Raw genomic sequence first — 8,900 nt, forward strand, 5'->3', positions numbered from 1 at the left:
CCAGTCTCGGACACTGTTTGTTATTCCTGGTTTTCAAATGAGGAAACCAAGGCACAGAGATGTTTGTAAAACGTGCCCAAGCTCACACTGCTGGAGGTGGTGGAGCCAGGACTCCAACCCAGACAGGCTGGCTCCCAGCTGTGGGCATGTCTCATCATGATGCTGAGCATTTATTGAGCACCTGCTGTATGTCAGCAATTTACATCTGTGATTTCTGTGCATTCGCATGACAGCCTCATTTAATAATTACAGGGGGTCAATGAACCCATTTGACAGAGGAGAAAACCGAGACTCGAGAACCCTGGGTTGTTGCTTAGGTCACACAGCCTGTAAGAGCACACACGGGGCCTGACTCCTTGTCCGTCTGGCCTGGACCAGCTGCTCCCTGGGTTTCTATAGCCGAATGACTAAGTCTGATGGGTTTGGAGCCTGAGGTGGGGAAACTTCTGGCAAGTCCATTCAGTGCCATCAATCTGGTCTTTAGAGAAAGGCCTTTGGGGCTTGCCAGTGTGGTGAGCCCTGGAAATCCTTTAAGGCTATAAATCCCAGTTTTACGCTCTCTTTCTCAGGCTTCCTTATTCCGTGGGCTTGCAGGCGGGGGGTGGGAGAGGGTCTACATGGGCAAGCCTTCTGTGGGACCCTCTGCCCGCTCTGGATATACACACTCCTGGGAAGTTGCTCCACGGGACCCTGGACAGAAGTCGGTGGGGCCCTAATGGGTGGAGGAAGGGGCTTTCTCTGGGAGAAGAGGGGGAGGGGCCAACAGCAGCTGGGCCCTGACCCCCACCATCTCTGCCCCTGGGGGCTTTCCCTTTCCCACAAAGTCACAGCACATGGCACCCTCACGACATTGTCTCTTCAAGTGGCAAGGGCAGGAAGGGATTCTGGACTAGCCCCATTTCACAGATGGGGCAACTGAGGTTCATTCAGGAGGACAAATGACCTGCTAGGAAGTGCCTAAACAAGGGTCAATTCTGGTGTATTTGCTCTGCTGCTCACGGCCAGCCGCCTTCTCAGAGCATAAATCTAGCACTTTCACGCACTGGGCACGGCAAAGCCTTGAGAACGGTATCACCACCGGCCTCACAGGGAAGGAAATTGGGACTCAGGTGGGTTAGGTCATTTCTCCAAGCGGGTGAGGGTACAAGTGTCAGGGCCATGGGCTTCGAACCCCAATCTCTGGCTCTTTCTATCCCATTCACTGAGCCACCTCCCCAGGTTCTCACCTGGCACAAAGGCAGCTCAGGGGCTCCGCAGGTCAGAACAGGGGCTCCGCGGGCAGAACGCGGGGAGTAGGATGCGGCACAGGCAGGACTTGCCGCCTTCCCCTCGCGCTTCGCTCCTGTTTACCCCCTTCCTGCTCTGCCTCTAAATCTGCTGCCTACTGCTCTCCTTTGTGCGCACCTCTGTGTGTGTGTGTGTGTAATGTGGGTGACGTCACTGGTGTGGATCTCTGCCCGGACACGGTAAGTGTCATGGACCAAAGCGCTCCTGGAAGGTTGTGTTTATCTGTGAGCTGAGTGTTCGTGTGTGTCTCCGTGGTTTTGCTCATTTATCTTTGCTTCAGTTCCTCCAAATTTCCCAGAAGGGAGGGTACACACGTGTGTGTGCGTGTGCATGTGTGTGCATACACACTCACAGAGGGCTCCACGATATCGTGCACTGTCTATCTTTGGACTCCTTCTCCCTTCTATTATTTTTAAGGCCTCAGGTCCTTTAGACTGGAAGGTTGAAGCTCCAGCCACCCACACCACCGCCCCTCACCCCATCCCTTGCCCTGAATTTGGGGTTCCCACAAAGCTTTCTCCAAACTCTCTTTGGGTGACTGGTTTGGGGGGGTCAGAACTCCAGGGGATGAGCGGTAGGGGGAGAAGGACCAATGGCCCAGAAGGAAGGCGATCGGGTAGAGGCAAATCTACATTTGGGGGCCACCAGGTTACCAAGGAGCCTGGGTGGGCAACTTCTTCCGGGCCAGCGTGTCTAACTGGGGTGTACAGCTCTGCCACCTGCTGGGAAGGCTAGCTTGCTTTCCCAAGCCTCTGAGTTTCCACCTGTGAGTGGAGATAATTAAACCCCACATAGTAGGCCAGTTGGGGGATAAACTATGTTAAGCGCTTAGATCGGGTCTTGACCCCCAGTAGGTGGAGCTCCAGCGAGGGGCCTGACAGACAGGAATCTGGGGATGAGGAGGGCCCAGTGGGCTTGAGCCAGGCCTGGGCATCCCTAAGCCGGAGGCCCCAAGAACCGACATGTTGGATTGTCCCAAACTCCCCTTTCCATGTTCCCACACTTCCTGCACAGTCTGTTCGGTATTGCAGAGCAGAAGTGGGAGGAGGCATCATGACCCTGAACCCCAGCCCTCCTCTGTGTGTGTGTGCAGGCCTGTGCACATACACACACACACACGCATGTGCACACACACAAAAAAAACAAGGCAAGGAGGAGAGTGAAACAGAAGGAGTGAGCATGTTTGGGCCCTTTGCTCGCTAGAAATGGAAACCATTTATTAGTATCATTATTGATACCAATACATATTAGATTTAAATCATATCGATACTCAGCATAACAATAATGCTATCGTTATAGTAGCCCAAGGAAAGGCTTAGTACAGAAATGATCTTATTATTCTCTCCAGCAACCCAGTAAGGTAGGGAGTATCACCCTCATCCACTCCAAGTCACCTTGTCAGAAACCTGAGGCTCAGAGAGGTCAAGCAACTAACCTAAGGTCACACAGCAAGAATGGGACCATGGGTATGTCCGAGTCCAGAGCCCTGCTGTACGTACTGTCCTCAGTTGCCTCCCCACCATGCAAGAATCATGGCCCTCCACTCCCCGTCCAGCCTTGGGACTGGGCCTACCAGGTCCAACACACACCCTTCAAGCTAATGTATATCCCAGAGCCACTTGAACACACTGGACTGTGGTGCTGGACTGATGCAGGGGGGAGGGACCAAGTGTCCCTTGGAAAACCTCACTGGTCAGGAGTCTGGGTTGCTGACAGTTCCAGCCTTGGGTTTGCAAGGACCTGGCTTGCTCTATAACTTGGAAAGGTGGCCTGGGCCTCAGTGTCCTTTCCTGCCAGGTGGGGATGGGCTGACAGCAGCATCCCCACCAGCTCAAGGCCGGTCCCTTTTCCCTTACCTGTCTCTCTCCCTGACCTGCCCCTTGGGGCCATCACCAACCTGGCTTCGTTCCTGCAGATCAGCTGGTGGCCTAGAAGATGGGAGACGCACGGCCGGTCGCTGTGGCAGGCCAGGGTCCTTGAAGGTGAGGCTGACACTGGGACGGCCCGTCGATGTGGTCCTGCCCTGCTGGAGCCGGGGGAGCTTGGGATGCCAGTCCCACTCTCAGCTGATCAAGATCTGAGCCACGGGCTGGCCACTTTTCCCCAGAGCGCTCGGCCCCACCCCTGTGAATAATGCTGCTTGCCTCCTAGAGCCGGCCCTCACCCGGCTTTGATGATCTGGGGGGTAGCACCAATGGGTGAAAGACAAGGAAGTCTTACAGACCCGGCCACCTGGGCGTGGAGCCTAAAAATGGTTAAACTGCTGGTGGGAGGCACCTTTCTAATCTACCCCATGTCCCCCAACCTCCCAGGACCATCCTTCCAGATCTCCAAACTTATCCCTGACTCTCATGATCCCCTTCCAGGGCCTGGGGCTGGGGCAAGGCTCCTTCCTACCCCACCCCAACCACAATGATAATTAACCCCAATGAACCCCAGCAAATAAAGACGTGGATTGCAGAAGGGAGGAATCATCGCTGCCCCAGGGTGGGGAACTCCAGAGGTCCCAGGAAGGCCAAACCCAGCATCAGCTAACATCGCCCCTTCACACACACAACCCATTTTTGCCTAAGTAGGTCCATGGGTACCCCATCCACTGGGGCCTGGGAGGAGCTCACCTGTCTCAACTTTGGACCAGAGTCTTCTTCATCATCTAATGTCTTAAAAGAAAAAAAAAAAAAAACTTTTATCTCCTTTGTCCATTCTCCTGAGTGTGTTTTCCTAATCTTTCCATTCATACACCTATTCACTCATTCAACGAATGTTCACTGAGCACCTACTATGTGCCACACATAGTGTGAGGCCCCAGGGAGTGGATGTTGCCCGAAGAACAGGAAGGACCCGTGTCCCTGCCAAGCCCTGTCCCCTTCTCCTTCAGGCAACCTGGTTTGACTCACACCGTCTGTGGTCTGTCCGTCAGCTGGTAAACAAGGCGCTGTGCTGGGCAGGAGTGGGTGTGAGTGTGTGTTGGGTGGCGGGCTGGAGGTTATAGAGGTAGCTCAGGGAAACATAAGGAAGGTGTGTGTGTGGTGCGCGTCCTCAGTGGCTGTGGTCAGAGCTGCTATTTGGATGACCCTCTCTCCCCAGGCACAGGAAGGCAGGGGCCCCAAGTCTGCTTGGGCTGAGGTTGGGGCTTCGTGTCCCAATTCTGGCCAGTGGGACGTGGACGGAAGTGATGTGTACCATCCCCAGACGTGGAGCTAAAACGGTCTTCTCATGTTTTCTCTTCCACCATTCCCCCGCCCCTCACCACCCCAGACGTCATTATGGTCCGTGTTGGAGGCAGGGGCATCACCAGATGGAAGGACCCTGAACCCCCAAGTCACCCATTGGAACAGGGGCCAGCTGGCCTGGATTGGACGGTGGTGTGAGCAGGGAATGAAGCTGTGTCATATTTACCGTGGAGGTGTGTGGGGCCGTTTGTTACAACAGCTACTGCTGCTTATTTGACTAATGCAGGCGGGTAACCCAGGAACGTGCTGAATCCTATGATTAGGTCACGGGGCACGAGAGGGATCACCGTCAGGCAGTGCGGGACAACCAGTGTCTAACGCTAGCTGGCAGGTGATGAAGTCAGAGCAGGGGACAGACGCCGTGAGTGGGAGCACCTGGCAAAAAGTAGGGGCTCAAGAAAACTGGGGGCATGAGTGAAATACAGGGCAACATTGGGAAGGCTTTGTAGGGGTGGCAGAAGTCACCAGCACCCTGGAGGATGGGTGGGTTTAGATGGAGTGCAGGAGTAGAAACAGTGACCCCGGGAACGAAGACAGAGGAGCAACAGCTTCTCGGGCTTTCGGAGGTCAGTGACAGTCTGGCCGGAAGCAGAGGAGTTGTCAGAGAAGGAGCTAGAACTTGGAGGCTCTCAAAGGCCAAACTGAGCAATTTGGACCTCAGGCTGCGGGTCAGTGGTCTCTAAAGCGGGGTGTGCACTACTATTGGGGCACAGGAAAAAATATTAAAATGTCCATTGATATTTATCTCACTCTTCTAAATGCCTGTGTTTGGGGCGCCTGGGTGGCTCAGTGGGTTAAAGCCTCTGCCTTCGGCTCAGGTCATGATCTCAGGGTCCTGGGATCCAGCCCCGTGTTGGCTTCTCTGCTCAGCAGGGAGCCTGCTTCCCTTCCTCTCTCTCTCTCTCTGCCTGCCTCTCTGCCTACTTGTGGTCTCTGTCAAATGAATAAACAAAATCTTAAAAAAAAATGCCTGTTTTATTTATGAAGCTACTAAGCTCAGAGAGGTTGAGTAACTCACCCAAAGCCACACAGCTGGCAAGCGTGTCTGACCCCAAAGCTGTGCCCTTCACATATGCTAAGTCTTATGCAGAAAGGTGAGAGGCTGGACAGGGCCGGAGGAAGGTCTAGGGGAGCCTGGCTGGGAGGAGTAGACAGGCCCCCAGCCCTGGCTATCTCTACCGTGGCAACAGGACAGCAGTCCAGTGTGGGCTGAGGCGAAGGAGCCTGCCCGGGCCTGCTCACTGGGGCACTAGGGGCCTGTCGTGAGAAGCCTTTCAGGGAGCCTCAAAGCTGCGGACCTGGCTGGCCCATCACCCAGAGCTTTTTCTCATAATTCATTCTCACTCCCATGAGCTGGATTTCTTTCTTCACTCCTGCTGGATTTCTGGGTGACATCTATCTTCCTATTTTTACTTCTTAAACAAACCAACAAGCAAGCAAGCAAAACTCTTACCAATTAGAAAAATAAAGCAAACGTTTTATTTTTTTTTAAGTTTTTTTTTTTAAAGATTTTTTTTATTTGTCAGAGAGAGAGAGAAAGCACAAGCAGGCAGAGTGGCAGGCAGAGGCAAGGAGAGAGAAGCAGGCTCCTGCTGGACCAGGAGCCCAATGCAGGACTCAATCCCAGGACCCTGGGGTCATGACCTGAGCCCAAGGCAGCTGCTTAACTGACTGAGCCACCCAGGTCCCCCAAAGCAACCTTTTTTTTAAGGGTTATTTTATTTTATTTTTTAAGATTTTAATTTTTTTAAAAGATTTTATTTTATTTATTTGATAGAGATCACAAGAAGGCAGAGTGGCACCCAGAGAGGAGGGCGGGGGTGGGGGGAAGCAGGCTCCCTGCTGAGCAGAGAGCCTGATGCAGGGCTCGATCCCAGGACCCTGAGATCATGACCTGAGCCAAAGGCATCGGCTTAACCCACTGAACCACCCAGGCGCCCCACCAAAGCAAATGTTTAAATTAAAATGAAATCTACATATAGAAAACAGCAGTATAACATCATGAATCTTTACAAATCATGTGTAATCTTTACATCATGATCTGGGTGTTAGTTACCACCCAGGTCAAGAAACAAAACATTTGCCAGCACCCAGAAACCCTTATAGGACCCCTTGTGGGGTCAAGAGCCATCCTGAGCCTGGTTGTGAATTTTATATGAATGGAATCCAGCGGAATCTGTGTTCTACTGTGTCTGGCTCAGTTCAGCGTTTGGTCTGGACTGTGTGATACACCTCGGCTTGCATACAGTCCACATTTTATTTACCACCGTACCGGTGGGGGATATTTGACTTGTCCCAGGGGCTTGCCTATTTGGAGTCCTGTGGCTCTGAAAGTTCCTGCACTTTTCTTTGCATTTCTGTTGAGGGTATACTTAGGACATGCCTATGTTCAGAGCTCTAATAGCGCTCTTTCCATTTAAAAAGAGAATCTGCCTTCCTGTTTTGTTTTTGCTTTTTTTTTTTTAAAAGGTGTCATTTTTTAAAAAAGATTTTATTTATTTATTTGACAGACAGAGATCACAAGTAGGCAGGGAGGTAGGCAGGGAGAGAGGGGGAAGCAGGCTCCCCGCTGAGCAGAGAGCCTGATGCAGGGCTCGATCCCAGGACCCTGAGATCATGACCTGAGCCGTTTTTGCTTTTGTCAACTCTACTAAGGTATAGTGAACTCTAATAAAACACACTCAGTTTGAGGGTCCAGGTGGATGACTTTAGAGCAACATACGCACCCACGTGAACACGAGCACGATCAAGATACAGAACATTTCCATCCTCCCCAAAAGTTTCCTCACGTCCCTTTGCAATTACTGTTCCCCACCCACCCCTCCCTGGGCAACTGCTGATTTGACTTCTATCGCCATGTATTAGTCCTGCTGTTCTTGAAATTCCTAGAAAGGGGATCACACAGTCAGTACTGTGTTGTCTGGCTTCCCTCCCTCGGCATTCTGTGGGATTCGCGACAGTCCATCCACACCTTCGTCTCCCCGGATTGCCTGTTGCAGGTGCTCCTTTGTATCCGGTGTGTTGTTTCAATGTATCCATTTGTTAACCTTCCTGTGGATGGAGGTTCCGGCTGTTTCCAGTTCGGCTAGAATGAACAAAGGCGGCTAGGATCACCCAGATATACGTTTTTATGTGGACACCTGTTTTTATTTCTGTTGGTTTAGTAGCTGGGAGCTGCATTGTTGGGCCATAGCGTAAATGTGTATTCAACCTTACGGGAAGCTGCCAAATTATTATCCAAAGGGTTGTACGACCTTGACTTCTCATCAACCACGAATGAGAGGTCAGTTGCTCCGCATCTCCTTGCCCACATGTAGTGGCCATACAGTAAGTCTGAAGGGTTATCTCATTGGGAGTTTTAATCTGCATTTCCCTAAAGACTAATGATGTCGAACATCTCTTCTCCTGCTCATTAGCCATTTGTACATTTCCCTTGGCGAACTATTACAGTCCTCCTGATTTTGTGGGGTTTTTTAAAAAAGATTTTATTTATTTGCTGGAGAAAGAGTGTGAGAGGGCACATGCAGGGGGAGTGGCAGAGGGAGAGGGAGAAGCAGGCTCCCCGCTGAGCAGAGAGCCAGATGTGGGTCTCCATCCCAGCACCCTGAGATCATGACCTGAGCCGAAGGTAGACGCTTCACCGACTGAACCACCCAGGTCCCCTCAGTCTTCCTGATTTTGATTTTGATTTCCCTCTCTCCCTTCCTACAGCGCCCCTCCCCTGCCATCTACATCCTCAGTACCCTCTTATTTCAGGGTACAGAAACGGTCTCCAAATTAGTCTCTTGCACTTCAGTGGCTACTCCACTGTGCCCAGTGACCCTTCCCAAACACACTACACAAGTCACTCCCTTGATCTAAAGGCTGCTATGGCTCCCCAAGCCTGCAGGAACAAGGCCCCATCTCTGTCTGCCATTCTCCGTGCCTCCAGCACCTGGTCCCAGCCTTTCTCTCCCGCCTTCCCTAACACTCTCCCAACCCTCTCTATGTCTTGGAGACCCAGAATGCTTTGCGCTCTTCCTTCTCAGGCAGGTGCAAGTCTTCCAAATGAAGTCTGATCTCTCCTGGGAGGCCGCCAGCCAGCCCCACCTATGGGGATTCCTGGCTCCTGGAGCTCTTCTAACACACATTTGCCTCTGTTCCTGTTTGACACTCAGCATCACTTAGATGGCCAGAAGGAAGCAGGGGGCTTCTTGGTACTTTCTTCCTACCTTGGTAGGAAGTTTCCTAGTTTATATGATAAAAGCCCTGGAATTCCATCTTTACAAAATAGTATTATCATACTGCATATTAATGTCAAATAAGCTTTTAAAAACTGTACATGTCTTATTCCTGAAAATTCTAATATCTGGAAGGGAGGGACTTGGAGGTAGGGTAAGG

The sequence above is a fragment of the Lutra lutra genome, chromosome 16, assembly GCF_902655055.1.
Source record: "Lutra lutra chromosome 16, mLutLut1.2, whole genome shotgun sequence".
In the NCBI taxonomy this organism is placed as follows: Eukaryota; Metazoa; Chordata; class Mammalia; order Carnivora; family Mustelidae; genus Lutra; species Lutra lutra.